Consider the following 18,693-nt stretch of genomic DNA (forward strand, 5'->3'; position numbering starts at 1 on the left):
TGCATCCCAGGGATGAAGCCCACTTGATCATGGTGGATAAGCTTTTTGATGTGCTGCTGGATTCGGTTTGCCAGTATTTTATTGAGGATTTTTGCATCAATGTTCATCAAGGATATTGGTCTGAAATTCTCTTTTTTGGTTATGTCTCTGCCAGGTTTTGGTATCAGGACGATGCTGGCTTCATAAAATGTGTTAGGGAGGATTCCCTCTTTTTCTATCGATTGGAATAGTTTCAGAAGGAATGGTACCAGTTCCTCCTTGTACCTCTGGTAGAATTCAGCTGTGAATCCATCAGGTCCTGGACTCTTTTTGGTTGGTAAGCTATTGATTATTGCCACAATTTCAGAACCTGTTATTGGTCTATTCAGAGATTCAACTTCTTCCTGGTTTAGTCTTGGGAGGGTGTATTTCTCGAGGAATTTATCCATTTCTTCTAGATTTTCTAGTTTATTTGCATAGAGGTGTTTGTAGTATTCTCTGATGGTAGATTGTATTTCTGTGGGATCGGTGGTGATATCCCCTTTTTCATTTTTTATTGCATCTATTTGATTCTTCTCTCTTTTCTTCTTTATTAGTCTTGCTAGCGGTCTATCAATTTTGTTGATCTTCTCAAAAAACCAGCTCCTGGATTCATTAATTTTTTGAAGGGTTTTTTGTGTCTCTATTTCCTTCAGTTCTGCTCTGATTTTAGTTATTTCTAGCCTTCTGCTAGCTTTTGAATGTGTTTGCTCTTGCTTTTCTAGTTCTTTTAATTGTGATGTTAGGGTGTCAATTTTGGATCTTTCCTGTTTTCTCTTGTGGGCATTTAGTGCTATAAATTTCCCTCTACACACTGCTTTGAATGTGTCCCAGAGATTCTGGTAGGTTGTGTCTTTGTTCTCGTTGGTTTCAAAGAACATCTTTATTTCTGCCTTCATTTCATTATGTACCCAATAGTCATTCAGGAGCAGGTTGTTCAGTTTCCATGTAGTTGAGCGGTTTTGAGTGAGTTTCTTAATCCTGAGTTCTAGTTTGATTGCACTGTGGTCTGAGAGACAGTTTGTTATAATTTCTGTTCTTTTACATTTGCTGAGGAGAGCTTTACTTCCAACTATGTGGTCAATTTTGGAATAGGTGTGGTGTGGTGCTGAAAAAAATGTATATTCTGTTGATTTGGGGTGGAGAGTTCTGTAGATGTCTATTAGGTCCACTTTGTTTAGAGCTGAGTTCAATTCCTGGATATCCTTGTTAACTTTCTGTCTCATTGATCTGTCTAATGTTGACAGTGGGGTGTTAAAATCTCCCATTATTATTGTGTGGGAGTTTAAGTCCCTTTGTAGGTCACTCAGGACTTGCTTTATGAATCTGGGTGCCTTTGTGTTGGGTGCATATATATTTAGGATAGTTAGCTCTTCTTGTTGAATTGATCCCTTTACCATTATGTAATGGCCTTCTTTGTCTCTTTTGATCTTTGTTGGTTTAAAGTCTATTTTGTCAGAGACTAGGATTGCAACCCCTAAAGTGGCAGTGAACTTTCAAACTTTTTCTGAGTTTATATGCAATGGTCTTAAAAATCACATAATACAGGCTGGGCGCAGTGGCTCACGCCTGTAATCCTAGCACTTTGGGTGGCTGAGGTGGGTGGATCACCTGAGGTCAGGAGATTGAGACCTGCCTGGCCAACATGGTGAAACCCTGTCTCTACTAAAAATATAAAAATTAGCCGAGCATGGTGACACGTGCCTGTAATCCCAGCTACTCGGGAGGCTGAGGCAGGAGAACTGCTTGAACCTGGGAGGTAGAGGTTGCAGTGAGCAGAGATCGTGCCACTGCCCTCCAGCCTGGGCGACAGAGCGAGACTCCATCTCAAAAAAAAAAAAAAAATCACAGAATATAAAAGTCATCATTGAGTTAAAATATGACAGCATGCTGTACTCACGTACTCATGTTGTCAGGGAGTCCAGTATGGATGACCTTAAAGACAATCATTCGAGGTTCCTTCCTCCAAGTAAAGAACCACATGAGGGTGTTTCCTGTAGATGATTCTGCCTTTGCCTCAATGTGCTTCTCCCTGCAGTCTCACTAATCTCATTAATTAACCTCCTTAATTATCTTCCCATCTCAAATCCCAGCTTTCTTCCTGTATTACCCAGTTCCCACCAAGGGAACTTCTGGTTTTTCAGTCAAGTCATAGAAACTTTGGAATCCTCTATGATAACTCTTCGTTACACATCACGCCTTATATCTAATCTGTCCTCCAGGCAGTAATGATTTCTTCCTTAAAAATGAAACATTTGCTTTAACTCTTATTCTAACCCCCACCACTGTAACAGCTTTCGTGGAGAATCCTTGATCAGTCTATCAGCCTCCTAAGAGGCTTTGCTCTAACCACCCTGCGTCTCTCTGTCAAGTTGTTCTTATCAAAACAGTGCTTTTGTTATGTCCTTACTTAAGAACACAAAATAACTCCCCATTGCCACCTCTGTTTTCCCCTCGATGGCTGTCTACCCATTCAACCTTATTGTTTTGCGGTTACTCATGGTCTGTACTTTCTGTTTTAGTCTGGAGAGGATCTGAATTCTCCGCCTCTGCTCACGCAATTCCTCCCTCCCTGACTCAGGTCTGCTTAGTCTTCCTCCTTCTCCTGCTGTATTCTCACTACCATTATCATAATTTGGGCATTGCACAATCTTTCATCTCTAGCTTACAGCCTCATAGTCTCAGGATAGTGGTAGCGGGGAAGGAGAAGAAAGGTGGTAGGGAAAGAGAGAGGCTCATTTCTACCCCTGTAATGCGCTGGTCCTAGCCACCTTGCCATTAATCCTGTCCCCTCTTCCTGCTACTTCTGCAACAAACCAGCTCTTGAACTTCCTTTCTTTGAGACTCAGCTTTCCAGAGGGGCCCCCCAAGAGTCACACTGCACTCGCTCGCCTCCGAGCTCCTTCAGCCTCTGTGAGCACAGCTTCTATGTCTCAGGTGCTTTATGGGAAAACAGAGCATGCAATTGTTCTCCTCCCGGTCATGCCTAACTGTCCGTGGACCGGATGGTTAAGATGATCCACTTGAAGATTTGCTAGCAGAACTCACATCTCATGGACAGTCCAAGCACTTCCTAGGCTTCCCTAATTAGCCTCCTGCATTGGCTAAGTGATGGCAGAAGGAAAGGCTTGCACTCTGTTGCCTCCTAAGCATTGGTTGGTCAGATTTCCTCTCTCCCTCCTCATCATTTATGTGTTGAATGTTTGCTGAGCACCTACTGTGTGCCAGGTGTTACATTCTAGTATTTAAGGATTCAAATGAATGAAGTGCACCCCTAGCCTTCAAGAGCTTACAGTTTAGGAGAAAGTGGGCACGCAGAAGACAATGATAGTACAGGGTGATTAATGCTTTGATAACAGGCACAGGAAACTAATGAAGGAATATAATGACAGACACTCAATGCTGTAGAGAGGAGTCAGAGAAGGCTTCTGGAAGGAGGTGACAACTTTCTTGAATCTTAAGAATGAATAGGACTTAGGCAGGTGAGGAAGGCAAAATAGTGCAATGGAGTGGTCTTTCAGCTTCCCCAGCCGCTCCTTTGCTCTCTCCTTTGTCTCTGGTACCTTAGGAAACCTGGCTGGGAATGTAGAAAAAACCACAGCAGTAGCGTAGCTAGAAGGAAGGAGGAGGAGGAGAAAAAGAAGAGGAGGAAGAAGAAGAGAGGATGGAGGAAGAGGAGGAAGAGAAAGAAAAGAAGAAGAAAGAAGGAGGAGGAGTAGGAGAAGGAAGAAGTGGCACACAAGTCTATAGAGTAGGGTAGATCAACAGTAGGCATCTGTGAAGGACTAGACAGATGCCTCAACTTCTTCATTTTAACCCAGAGAGTGACAGCCCAGGACAAGATATTTTGTTGCTCCAGTGGCTTAAATAGCCACGGTTGTCATAGATATTCATTCATACATTTGCCTATGTTTGTGGTATCTCAGACATAAAAACGAACCATACCATGTCCAATAGTAAGCTCACAAGTAGTGGAGCACCCACAAGGTTAAAATGTTGCTTTTAAGAGACTGTAGTACACCAGCATCACATTTAAAAGTACAAGTTATGGAGAACCCAGTGAGAGATGTCAGGTGCATTTGTCATTTGTGTTCTTGTTCCAAAAAGACTTTTTAAAAATCTTAAAATGTAGTTGCAAATTATATAGTTGTATCTTCATAATATTGAGTTTGCACAAACTTATTCAATGTTTACTATGTGGTTTGGGAAACTAGCTTTAGTTTCCCAAAGACTTTCTTGGGCCTGGCTAATTTTGCTTTTTTTTTTTCTGTCCCCAATTCAGGGCTGGTTGGTGTGGGGCTGCAAAGCAGGGACTGTGAGCTGACAGTTCCTTGTTTCTCTCCTAGGAGTAGGGGCCTCATGGGTTGGGAGGGTAGAATGCCAGACGGTGGCCCCTACATGACGTGCTTAGAGCAGCCTAATTCATGTTATGATGTTTTCTAAGAGTGGCTTTAACAACTTGTGTTAAGCAAGGGAAACACCATTTAATCTCTGTCTCTTGTTTTTTTTTTTTTTTACCATATTCTTTTAAAAAATTACCATTTGCTTTTAAAAATAGGTAATACTTGCACAATTCAAAAGTGAAAACTATACATGGATATAGTAAAATGGCTGCTTCATGAACCTGTTTCCAGTTTTTCCAGTTTCTATTCCTATAGCAGAAACACAGTATTATATAGCTTCTTGGGGGTATCCTTCAAGAGGTGCGTGTGTGTGTGTGTGTGTGTGTGTGTGTGTGTGTGTGTGTGTTTTTGAAACAGAGTCTCGTCCTGTCACCCAGGTTGGAGTGCAGTGGCGCGATCTCGGCTCACTGCAACCTCCACTTCCCAGGTCCAAGTGATTCTCCTGCCCAGCCTCCTGAGTAGCTGGGATTATAGGCACGTGCCACCATGCCCAGCTAATTTTTTGTATCTTTAGTAGAGATGGTGTTTCAACATGTTGGCCAGGCTGGTCTTGAACTCCTGACCTCATGATCCACCAGCCTCGGCCTCCCAATCAAGAGGTATTTTTAAAGCGGGTGCAAACAAATATGAATCTATATTCTTTCCTCTTCCAACTTTTAAAACACAACTAGCAATGTTCTCTACACATTCTCCTGTACCTTACTTTTCCCTCTTGACATCATATCTTGAAGACATTTCTACATTAGTTCTTGAAAAGTTTGTTCATTCCTTTTTAGAGCTGCATAGCATTCTATTTTGTGGCTGTACCACAGTTTTTAAAATTGGTGTCTTCTTGATGTACACCTAAGCTGATTACAGTCTTTCGCTCTTGTGTACAATACTTCTGGATAACATTGTAGGTAGGTCACTTTGTACATGTTAAAAAAATAACGGTAGGATAAATTCCTGGAAGTGCAATTCTTGGGCCAAAAGGAACATGTCTTTTTGATTTAATAAATTTTGCCAAATTGCTTCCAAACAGTTTGTATCAGTTTACACTCCCACTAGCCATAAGTTACAGGCTTCTGCCTTACTAAACTTTTGTATTCTTGCCAGCTTGTTAAGTAGGAAATGGTATCTCATTGGCTTTAATTTGCATCTTTTATTATGACAGAGGTAGCGCATTTGTATTTCCTTTTGGTGGGCTCTCCTTTGTCCAGCTTTATTTGAGTCATTGGCCTTTTTCTTGTCAATTTGTAAGAAATTTTCATATAATCGAATGTGAGTTGCAAATATTTTTCAATTTGTCATTTCTCTTTGCCTGTAATATGTCATTTGACTGTTTTATTTTTATCCATGCAGATGTTTTAATTTTTATGGTGTACAATTTTTAAACCTTTTATTTCACGACATCTGGATTTTGAATCATTCAGGGAGGGTCTTACCCATTCTGAGCTTATAAAAGAATTCTCTCATGTTTTCTGATAGGTTGTTTTCTTGGTCATTACATTTAAATTCTCATTCCGTTTGAAAATTATCCTGGTGTATGGCATAAGGTATGGTTTAAAAACATTTTCCAGAAAGTGTATCCAGTTGTAATAACACCATTCATTGAAAAGTTTATGTTTCTCCCACCGAGTTCCCACACTTATCATATATCAAATCTTTATGTAATTGAGAATTTTTCTGTTTTCTATGTGGTTACATTAGTCTGTCTGATGATTTATATTCTAGTACCACATAATTTAACAATTTGAGGCTTAACAGTGTATTTTTTTTTTTTTTAAGAGATAAGGTCTTACTCTGTTGCCCTGGCTGGAAGGCAGTGGCACAATCATAGCTCACTGCAGCCTTGAACTTCTGGGCTCAAGTGATCCTCCCACATCAGTCTCCCAAGTAGCTGGGAGTGTAGGCACGCACCACCATGTCTGGCTAGTTTTATTTAATTTTTTTGTAGAGCTTGGGTCTTGCTATGTTGCCCAGGCTTGTCTTGAACCCCTGGCTTCAAGCGATCCTCCCACTTTGGTCTCTCAAAGTTTTGGGACTATAGGCATGAGCCACTGCACCCAGCCAGCGGTGTACATTAATACCACTCTTTGCTCTTGCTTTTCAGAATTTTCCTACTTTATTCCTGTTGGAGGACTTTAGAATCATCTTGTTTAGCTCCAGAAAATGAAAAGTCTATCGGTAGCTATATTGGTATAATGTTTAATTTGTGAATTCCTTTAGAGAGTATTGATATATCACAACACAGTTCGTCTATTTGTTCAAGTCTCATTTTTTTTTTCCTTCAGAACTGTTTTCAAGTTTGTTTCCTATAGCTGTGGAATTTTTGGGTTAAGTTTATTTTATTTTCTTTCTGTCTGGTTCCTATTATAAATGGAGGCTTTCCCCCTCATTATATCTTCTGACTGGTAATTATTTGTTTATTAATTCTGTAGCCTGGTATGTTATTAAATATGCTTATTGTTTACTACAGGTTTCCTGTCAGTTTTCTTGAGTTTTCTGGTGTATCATCATAGAATTTTTAAATAGTGATGACTTCTTCCTTTCCAATTTTTATGTCCCTAACTACTTTCTCTTGTCTTGTTCTGGGCAAGTTCATAGAATGGCTCATCGGTAATATACATGTCAAGCAAGTTGGCTGTGATGGAGAGAGTTGGGGCGTATTTTCATAAGGAACACAGGTGTCTCTAGGGAGGGACTGCATTGAGACCTTAAAACCTTCTCGATAAAATGGAATGTTGTTACAACATATGTTATAAATGGAATTGGCCCAGCAGATGCCAGAGGGCAGGAGAGGAGCACAGGAGGCTCTGAGGGAGAAGTCACCATAGGATGGGAGTCTGGCCCAGGGTTTAGAGAGGGCCATGGTATTTGGCTGATTCTGGAACTATCCTTGACCTAACTGTCCTAGAGCCATGAATGTGACTTTGGGTATAAAATGGCTCTGTGTGTGTGTGTGTGTGTGTCCGTCTGTCTTCCTGTGGATACGCATGGGGAGAGTGGGTTATTAAGACCTGTAACACTTGAAGCACAGTATCTTTCCCCCTTTCACAGGATGTACCATGGCTGTGGACCCCACTGGGGGATGAAGGGCCTTTGTGTAGTCCTCAGTGGCACTGCACCTTGGGCTGCCTTTATGTCTGTGGGATGGAGCCTCCACTACCCTACCCTGTGAGTCCCAAGATAAATGGATCTATTTTGGGCTCCTGGGCTCCTGGATTGGAAGTAGCATCATTTAAGAGCAGAGGCATCAAGGATGGAGAACAGGGCTTTTGGGCAGACTGAGTAGTGCACAGAAGCTCTCCACCTCCAGACTTCCAACCCACAGAGCCCCGTGCTAGAGCCAAAGTGTTCCTTCTCTTCCCACCCTGCACAAGTGGCATTAGTGGATGTCATGCAAGGTCCTTTCATAGCAGCCATACTGTTTATTAGTTTATTGTGTGTTTGCATACATTTAGTGAATTCTCACTATTATCACTAGACAGTAAGGATGATTAGAAGAACAGAGTAGATCAAGTGACACATGAGATGCTTGCCAAGTAACAAGGAGACAAGGAAAAGTAGCTAATGAAATCAAAGAAGTTTGCAGCTGTGACAAAAGGATGATACCATTGTCAGAAGTCTTGGGTTAATGTGAGTTCAAGTGACAACTAGGAGTGTGTTCAGAATCTTAAATTCTGTATGTGATAGAAGTGTTGCTGCTGAAGCATCACAAGTGTTAGATGGCCACACAAGTTCAAGGCCTGTTCAAGCCTGCTCAACATCAAAGAGCGAATTTGAGGGAGTGAGAGCAGATATGGTGCCCTGGAGATCAGAGCTGCTAAGAATTTTAAGATACTTGTAGTGGCCATCCAGAAAGGGGGCTGTCTACCTCAACAGGCTTTTAGTGTAGGTGACATTGGCTCAGTCTCAGGAAGATTGCCTCAAGGGACATTTATCATCCACAAGTGTTGTGAAAGCTTCACATTGTTGAATTACAATCCCATCCGTGGCAGTGACTCCAGAGATGGTCTGTTAACTTTACAAAAATGGTCCTTTGAAGTCTGATCTGCTTTTAGCAGGAAAGCTTGTGTCCCTGGCTGCCATGTGGTGAGAGTGACCTGAGCTGCCCTTTGGTCTGCATATGCAACCCTGAGGTTTCTTGAAATGTTTTTTGGAAGGGAGTTCTGGAAGTAGGCCTTGATTTCTTATTAACTTGGGCAGCTGGTGGGTTAGAGGCATTATAAGAAAGTGACTTTCTTTTGCATTATAGGCCTGTGAAGTGGAACATAGTGGTTATATCTTGCCCTTTCCTCACTGTGTTAACTTTCCAGGTACTGTGTTCTCGTTGCAACGTGTAACAGAGGCAATGTACTAGACCCCAAAATATGCAATGATGAAGCCTTCCGATTTTGCAAACACCTTATTTCTCAAGAGAGGGAGAGCCACGGTTGTGAAATCACCAAAACTGATGGGAAGCTCCGCTGGTGGCGGCCCTCTCAAACAGCAGACACATGACCCCCGATTCTCAGCCAGGATCTGGTGCCTAGCATGAGAGAATGAAAAGAACCAGAAGACTTGGTCAGGAGCCTTCAATAATGGCCACATATCAGAATTTTAAGAGCTCATGAAGTGCTTATAAATCCACGTTGCTCGGGCCTCTTCTACTAGAAATCCTGAATCAATGGGTCTGGGTTGGGGCCCAGCGAATGACTCAGATGTCCTGCCAGGATTAGAAACCACTGATCTAGACTGGTCCCAACACAGTCTCTAGGGTGCTGAGCGACCTTTGGGAAGTCACTTCACTTCCCTGGACGGTGGCTTCCTCACTTCTTAAATAAGAACTTGGACTGGATGTATTTAAACCTGGCTGCAAGTCAGCAATTCCCTGGGAGCTTCAGAAATACAGATTTCCCAGACCCAGGAACCTGTATTTTTAGGAAGCTCCCCAAGAGATTCTGATGCAGCCAGTTACCAGGTAGGGCCTACCTGACTCAGTGGTGACCTGAGTTCCTTTGAATTCTCATGTGCCTGAATTCATGTAAAAGGATGAGCTCAAGTTGCTAAACTTACATCTGTGTCAGCAATTGTCATGATTTACCCACAATGCTATGTCTGTTTGGGATTATTCTCTGTTTTAGGTATGAACACTTTTCCTTCCTCTGTTGACTTCACACTGCTAGCACATAATAGATGGCTCAGAAACAAAGCGAGTAGATGAATGAACAAATGAAGTCCTTAAGGGCAGAGAACATGCCTTCTGGTTATTATGAACCTCCCACTGTGCTGAGAAGTGCTGGTTAACATGGTAGATACTAATAAGTTTTTGAGTGTGCAATAGACATATACATTTTTGCCATTATAGAAGGTGGCAGATCAAGCAGGCAGAGGGGACCTCAGTTGATAGTGCCTGGGTTGGTTTTTTTTTTTTTTCTTTTTAGTATGAGTGTTTCGTGGTCAAGGCAAAGTCTATGGAGGCAGTATCAGAACGCATGGGGTTGAGGTAAATGCACCTAGATGAATCTGTGCATTTCCCTTCCTTGTGCACAGAAGTCCCAGGGCCAGCAAGCCATTGGCAGGCAAGAGAGGATGGCACCCACGTTGTCCCAGGGGAGCCTCCCATCCAGCTCAGCACTGCAGGGCTGCTAGTGAGTGTTGCTTGGCCCTGCCCTCAGGGGAGCTGGATCCCTTCCCTGCAGCATGGCCTGGAGAAGCAGGAGAGGAGCGTTGTACTTTGGTCTTTGGATGGTGGAGCAGTGTCACCTCGCAGCCCTATCGTGTCCTAGAGATCACAGCCTGGTGGATGTGGCTGGGGCTGTGTCCTGCGAGGCCACTGCTGCCTGCAGCCCTTCTGGGCGGAACTGAAGAAAGAGAGAAAGTAGTCTTGCAACCTCCTCATGTCACCCGCCCTCACCTCGGGTGCTCCCAGCAGGGATGGAGCTGTTTTCATCAGAGCCAGCGTGCTCAGCCAGTTCCTGCCTCTTCAATGCTGGATGGCTACAAATCATCTTTTACCTTGGAATAGACAGCCTTAGAATTTACAACACATATTTATATCCATTGTCGTATTGAAGCATACATAGTAGGTTATTTATTAGCTTTGCAGGGTGGTGAAGTAAGAACCGTATTTTTCTAACACCCTTGGTCAGAAGCATGTATGGCATCCGCCCCCTCGACTCACTAAAGGCCAGCTCTGCTGAACCTTTTCCCTCCCCACACTCAACAGAGAATATTTATTAGAACAGCGGGCTCTTCGGGCCTCTCTGACACTTCATTTTGTCTTGGAAGTTGGTGATGATCGAGCCAGTGATTTCAAAGCCAGGATGCATCTGGGAAGGTCATTAGAGAAGAACATATCTGTTCATAAACTTAATAATAAATTCACAGCAATAACTAATATCTATATGGGGTCTATTCAGAGCTGGCTGCTCTAAGCCCTTTCAGGTTCATAGATGAGAAAACGAGGCTGTGCTGGAGAGGTGAGTTGCCTGAAGTCGCCAGTGGTTGTGACAGAGTCAGAGTCTTCTCAGTCTTGGTCTTTCACCACACTATGCTACTTCCTCAGATGCCTTTGTAGAGGGTCCCCTTTATTTTCTTTGCCCTCTTTCTTGCTCCCAGCACTTTAAAAAAATTGAGGTAAAACTTATAAAGTTGCCATTTTAAAATATACATTTTTTTTTTTGAGGTGGAGTCTTGCTCTGTTGCCCAGGCTGGAGTGCAGTGGCATGATCTCAGCTCACTGCAACCTCTGCCTCCCGAGCTCAAGCAATTCTCCTTCCTCTGCCTCCTGAGTAGCTGGGATTACAGGTGTGCGCCACCACACCCAGCCAATTTTTGTATTTTTAGTAGAGATGGGGTTTCACCATGGTGGCCAGGCTGGTCTCAAACTCCTGACCTCAAGTGATCCACCCGCCTCAGCCTCCCAAAGTGCTGGGATTGCAGGCTTGAGTTACCATGCCCTGCCCTTTAGCAAATATGTCTTGAGGGCCACATGCACAGATGTGTCTGACTGTCAACTTCCTTGTCACACCGCAAATCATTTCCACGTGGTAAACGAACGCATTAGTGAGAGCATAGCCCTGACAAGTCACTTTGCACATGCTGGGATACAGTAACTGGCCAAGTTCAGAGCATTTTTGTATATTAAGAGAAATAGTGAGTTGTAAGAGCACTTTTTGGTGTGGAATATAGCTAATCCATAAAAAGGCCCCTTTCAAGCTCTGCTTCGAGAGCTGAACTTCTCTGTGATTGAGGAAAAGTTCAAAAGGAAGTCACCTTGCACCTTCATCTCCTCCTTTCCCACTTCCACCACCCATGGCCAGCCTCTCCCCACATTCTCCATGAATGCTTGAGATAGCATGCTAACCAAAGGCTCTCCCAGCTTCCAGCACCCCTACCTTCCAAGCCAAACCACCCAGTTTAATCTTCCAGAAATGCAGTTCTTCTCACATCATTCTCCTACACAAAAAACCTTGTCAGCCCCCCCACTGCCAAATCTTGCTATGCTATACAAGACCCAGCCTACATTTCCAGTCTTGTTTTCTATGTTCCCTCTTGGCTTCTTATGCTCCAAAAACTCAGAGCGTATTTGCTTTTCCTTGAAAGTGTCCTGTGTTTTCCCACCTCTGTGCTTTTGCTCTCTATCTTCTGCATCTGTTAGGAAGGCATTCAGCAGCAAGTAACATCACACTGAGCCAGCACTGACTTAGGGAAAATCATACCCACAACAACAATTCCAGAGGTGAGCTCTTCAGGCTGCTGCAGCGGTTCAGCCCTGGCATCAGAGACCCAGACCCTTTCGATCTGTCTTCTCTGTCATCTTGGCAAGTTGGCTTGTTGCAATATGGTTATAAAGTGTTATAGGTCTAGGCATTGTGTCCATGTTCAAAGTAGGAAGAAGGGCAAACCTGTCATCATTGATGACTTTCCTTTCTATCAAACAGTAAAACCATCTTCTGAAGCTCCAATAATCTTCCCCTTAGGTGTCATGTGTAGCCTTGTATCACATGGCTATCCCCTGCTAGCTGCAAGGGAGGCTGGGCAAGTGAGTATTTGGTTGGAAGAGGGAAAGGGAAAGGAGGGAAAGGAGCTGGGACTGGCTACTGGGAGAGCCCACCATCAGGGTCTGCCACACTCTTCCTTCCTCTCCTCCATGAAGCTCCTTTTTCTCATCCAGATGCAAAACACCTTTCCCCCTCTTGCTCCCAATGTACTACTTGTATCTTGATTTTAGCATACATATGTTCTCATACATGGTAGCAACCAGTTATTTTTGTGTTTATCTTTCCTGGTAGACTAGAAGCTCCTCAAGAGCAGAGACCATGTCTGGTTTAACTTTGCATTTCCTATAGCATCCAGCACTCTTCCTCAAACATAGCCTTTATAAAGATGTTTTGTTAACATTTCATGGATAATGATTTGAGTGTAAAAACTATACTTTTGTGTTGTTTGGTTGGAACTCTTTGTACTATATTTCCTTTGTTAATGTTTTAGAATGTAGGAAGTTATTATAGCTGACATTTGAGTTCTTGCTATTTGTCAAGCATGTGATAATACCTGTAAGAGCACAGCCCTGTAGGCACTCAATAAACACTAGCTATTGTCATGCCCTTCAAGCCTCATCACATTCCAGTGCAGTAGATGCCATCATTATGCTTGTTTTACAGATGGGACACCTGAGGATTCAGAGAGGTTAGTTTCCTCTCTCCAAACACCAAATTGCAGAGCTGTGGTTTCAATCCTGGTCCATCTGAATCTGAGATTCATGATTTTAACTATTAGTTATACTATCTCCAGACCAGACTATGTTTCCTTCCCTCCTCCAAGACCTGCAAGTTAATGGAGGTTATGCTCTTGGGCATTTATTTATTTTTTCATACCTTTTTCATCTATTGGACAAGACATCAATTGATGCATTGGCCTGGACGACACCAAAGGAAACCATTTGTCCTTGTCAGCCTGAAACTGGCCTGCAGGAGTCTTGTCAGCTGTCATGCTCTGTGACCAGGTGTCTTAGTCCTTTTCCTGTTGCTTTTAACAGAATACTGGAAACAGAGTGATTTATAAAGAAAAGGAATTTATTTCTTACAGTTTTGGAGGCTGAGAAGTCCAAAGTCAAGGGGCTGCACCTGGTGAGAATCTTCTTTCTGGTGGGGACTCTGAAAAGTCCCAAGGTAGCACAGGACGTCACATGAGGAGGGGGCTGAGTGTGCTAGCTCAGGTCTCCCTCCCTCTTCTTATAAAGCCACTGGTTCCCCTCCCATGTTAGCCTATTAATCAATCCATTAATCCTTTAATGGATCAATTAATTAATGAGGACAGAGCCCTCATGACCCAGTCACCTCTTAAAGGCCCTCCCTCTCAAGACCGCCACATTGGTGATTAAATTTCGACATGACTTTTGGAGGGGACAGATATTCAAATCATAGTGCCAGGTAAGTCCCCTGAACAGACCCAGAAAATCCATGCCTTGAAAAATGATCCTTTCCAAATCCACACCCTCAGACCAACACTTGGCCTGACTCTGGTCACATCAAGGCTCATCACTTCAGCTCCATTCTTAGAAATGATCTTGGGTCTCTTTCCTCATTCTTTTGATCTTTGATTACACTTGATTCCTTACCCCCTTTGGCTTTGTTTCCGACAGTAGAATTTGGATTCTCTAGCCTGGTCCAAAAAACTCCTTAGAACATAGTTTTACTTGCCTTGGGTCTTCCTGTTCTTGACTGCGTCAGGTAAAATTTGAGTTCAACTTGGCCACAGAAGCTGTGGTCTCACCCTGGCCACATGGCTGGGCCTACTTTGGCCCTCTGTGATGGCAGACTTGAGACCAAGTCAAACTTCAGCCTCATAAAAATGTTCACTAGCTCTAAAAATACACACTGATTTAGATGCAGCACTATTTTCCCCTATGAACAGCCAGCCCTACCCATTCTTAGACTTTATTATTAAAACTTAACTATCTGTACACAATGTCACATATGTGAATGAGAAGCCAACTATGTGGATATCCTCAATGTTTTGTAATCCAAATATTTGGCTCTGAGAGAACCCTGCCATCTGTGTTCATTAAACATGCAGACACCCAAACATTTGAATGAAGAATGAAAATTCAGCAAATACAGGGGAAAATGGCATTTATAAAGAGAAGAGTTGAATGGCCGACTAGTGTACAGGCTATTTCAGACTGGCGCAGACAGAATCTCAGCACAGACTTCAATTAAAGACCAATCCAAGTCAGATGAAGGGAAAATAAGGGGCAGTCTAACACTCTCCTCTCTGGCTCACTTCTTTGCTTGCTTTTTTCCAACTTCTGGACTCGGAGGCATGTGTCAACTTGCAGGGCCTCAGTAATCTGCTTTCTTGGCTTTGGCCTGTTTTAGAAGGCAAAACAACTCTCTTATTCCAACATACCACAGCTACTTAGATGTGGAAATTTAACCTTCTTAAGATCAAAATCCCCTTAAACACCTTGTCTATTACTATATTGGAAAGAGTATGACCTAAGAGTTAGATTGCTGTAAGCAGTCTAGCTAAAAAGATTTCATCCATATTGTACCTATTCTAAAAAAGACGAGACCTTGAAAAATTCCCAGGAATAAGTGCATTTGGTCTGAAGAAGATATACAAGGAACTCCTGAACAAGGGAGGACTGTTTTGTAATTTTCAGAGTCATCACTGCCTTCACGAGGCAGTAGAAAGGGAAAGGACTCTGGCATTGGACTGGCCTGGACTCAAATCTTAGGTCTTCCCAGTGATCGGACTTTTCTCTCTGGGCCTGTTTTGCTTTGTTTTGCTTTTATTTGTTTATTTACTAGTTGCCCTTCTGGTTGTTGTGAGGATTAAATGAGATAAAGTGTATGGTTAGTTCTTTTCTGTGTCAAGCATGTTCTCTTCCTATGTACCCACCCCTCATCTCTACCCTGTGCAACATTCATTCTTCACGCCAGTTGTGTTTTTCTTGTCCACAGTTTAGAAGGTAACAGATGGAAGACACAGCACAGCAAAATGGCAGATTCATGTTCATATAACATTATACGAAAAACTCACACGTTTTCTTTCTATTGAGGTAGCCCATGGGCTTTGATTCTTTCTGTCCATTCTCTTCCTTTTCATTCCACTGCTAGATAAATTAGGTCACCCAGAAAGCACACTGTTCACTTAAAACATCAACACACCCTATTTCCTTTGAACAGCAGAATCAAAGAAAAGCAAACAAGCATACCAAAGAAACCCATCGTGGGGACTGGGAAGATCTTGGCTGCCTCTGAAACGCTTGGATCCAAGCCCTTCATTCCACTTTCAGTAGGTTAGGGGAGCTTTCAAGGACAACTTCCACAAGTTCCACCTTCAGTCTCCTACAGGACAGTGCCACCTGCCTTCAAAACCCTGCAGCTTTCTCTTTCTGTCTTTCTCTCTCTCTCTTTCTTTCTCTCTCTCTCTCTCTCTCTCTTTTCTTTCTTTCTTTCTTTCTTTCTTTCTTTCTTTCTTTCTTTTCTGGCAGAGTCTCACTCTGTTGCCCAGACTGGAGTGCAGTGGTGTAATCTAAATTCACTGCAAGCTCCACCTCCTGGGTTCAAATGAGTCTTTGGCCTCAGCCTCCCGAGCAGCTGGGACCACAGGCATGCACCATCACACCTGGCTAATTTTTGTATTTTTAGTAGAGATGGAGTTTTGCCATGTTGTCCAGGCTGATCTAGAACTCCTGACCTCAGGTGATCTGCCTACCTCGGCCTCCCAAAGTGCTGGGATTACAGGCGTAAGCCACTGCGCCTGGCCAGAACCCTTCAGTTTTCTTTAACACTTCGGAAGTTGATGATCACCATCCATCTCAGCTGCTGGGGACTCCCCAGCTTATTCCACAAACATTTGGCATGTGCCAACCATGTGCTCTCCTTGCAGTCAGGCACCTCTCTGGTGTGGTGTTTCCAGGTTAGTGGATCCAATGCTATTAAGTTGGTGCAAGAATAATTGGTTTGTTTTACAAATACTTTTAATGGCAAAAACCACAATTACTTTTGCTCCAAACTAATAGTTATACCACAATGATTTTGTTAGCCTTAGGCAGAGGGGTATCTTAAAGTACTTACATTTAGACATTGCCAAAATAGTCAAATTATTTCAATAGCCTAAGAATAATTTCAGGGTCCTTGAGCCTCCAAAATGTAAATAAAAGATGTTTTTCTGATCGCTTGTAAGTGGCAAAATAAATAGTCCTCTGGCACTCTGCAGTATGTAGAAGCCGTTTGACTAGAGGCAAACATACCCAGCCTGGTTTGCTCTTAGGATAGGGAAAGTCTTTCTCTCTTCCTCACCCCATGTTTCTCCCTTGCCTCTTCCACATCTTCAGAAGCATGGAAGAGCAACCTGTCCTTCCCTGTCTTAGCCTTTTCTGTAGGATGGCGGAGTGGCTTGTCCAGTTGGTGAAATGGGAGAGGGGCTCTGAGCACGTGCAGGGCGGCACCTTCTTGGCTAAGCACAAATGCTAAGTCAACACGATTTCCCCTATACAGCATTTTCCAAATTCTCCTGTGCTGGAGTTTATGTTTTCTCTGCTCATTGTCTGAATTTTATATAAGCCAGCTATCAGCAGGGACCTACCAAGGTCACAGTAAATAGCTAAACTTGGCTTGAACCTACAGTTTCTTCCCACTCTGGGGATAGAGAGGGGCTGATATAGTCAGGGTCACTGCAGCCTCCAGACCCCCAAGTCTTTGCAGGTAGTCTCTGTCCCACACCACAGCCACCCAGATGTGACCACAGCTGCTTCTGAAGTTGCCAGAAAGTCCCATTCACCCCGGTCACAGCCGTGGGTTGGGTATGCAAGTATGATTCCTTGCAGAGAGGGGCATTCTGCCTCTCCAGGCAGCTTCCCGTTACCTCGCTGACATCCCCCTTCACCCTCCTGTCTTTCTTTTGACCTCTTTCCTCCCACCCATCCACCCTGCCTCCATACCAACCACAGGAAGCCCAGGCCATACTCTCCTCAAAGCCCTTGTGCCCACCACACCCATGCCCCTCAAGGGCTCACTATTTAACCCTAGTACTTCCCAAGTAACCCTTCCAACAAAGGAGTTTCCTCTCAAAGAGGAATTTTGGTGGCAGCTATTTCAGATGATATTTTTTCCTCCCCAGGACCACTTGTACTGACTTTATGGTACTTAGTTTACCCCCAGCACATCTCCCTGTGGCCAGGGACAGCGTGGAACCTCATCACTACTTGTTGCTGCCCACAGGGAAATGTCCCCACTGATTTCTGCTCAGTTATCACTTGGTCAGGGACTCAGCTTTCCTTCGTGGTCCCTTACCCAGGTTCCTGACCTGAAGGTTAGGGGGACTTACATATGTCTGGGACATTGTCTACAGGAGAACTTGGCAGAGGCTTCTGTGGGGGCAGCTCATCCTCCTTGCTGGACTTCTCTGACAGAGGGACCTCCTTTCTTCTGCTTAGGCGGCTCCTCATCCTTCTGGAATCCAGACCATCCTCCACTCCTGTTTTCAGTGGCCGCCATCTTTTCTCTCTCCTTCCTCAACCCTCGGAGGAGAAAAGTATTTGTCTTTCACTGAAGTGGAAGTGAGTGTTTTCTTTGGACCTTTGTTTCTGCATTGGGATGTAGGCTGGGGAAGAGAAAATGGCCATGGGGTATAGGTAATAGAGAAGAGGGGCAAGAAATACACACACAGCCATGTAAGGTAAGGGTGCACAGGCTGTACACTGTGCAAATGTGGGAGTCCCATTCACACAGTGATGTGACATGAAAGTGGATTCATAACCTGATGAAAATGCCACCTTTGAGCTCTGCCTTCTCTCAGTCAAGGGCAATGTGGACACATAGAGAGAGGAACATGCTTTGAGTCTGAGAGATTCTGATTTGAATCACCCCAGCTATGTTACTATCTCACCATATAGTCCTAGACAACTCCCTTAACTTCTCAGAGCCCCAGTTTCCTTATTTATAAAAGGATGGCACTAGCGCCTCCTTTACAGAGTTGCTGTGAGGGTGAAATGAGATCTTTTGTAATTGCCTGGCATGTAGTAGGTGCTCAATAAATGTCATTTCCCCAGAAGCATTGTCCTGGTTGAAGGAGTGTTTGCCAATTTCACTACTGGCCCTTTTCCAGTGAAAATATTCAGGGTCTTTCAGTAGATGCTGAAGGAATGTCTGTTGGAGGCTGAAGAAGATACAAGTACTCTTCTTAGAGCGTAATTGAAGAAAATAATGAATTTATCAAGATATGTGGCCAGTTGAGGCATCCCAGAAAGTTGAGTTTTAACAACAACTAAGACAACTTATAGAGCACTAAATGT

This window comes from Hylobates moloch, unplaced genomic scaffold (assembly GCF_009828535.3).
Source record: "Hylobates moloch isolate HMO894 unplaced genomic scaffold, HMol_V3 SCAFFOLD_1, whole genome shotgun sequence".
In the NCBI taxonomy this organism is placed as follows: Eukaryota; Metazoa; Chordata; class Mammalia; order Primates; family Hylobatidae; genus Hylobates; species Hylobates moloch.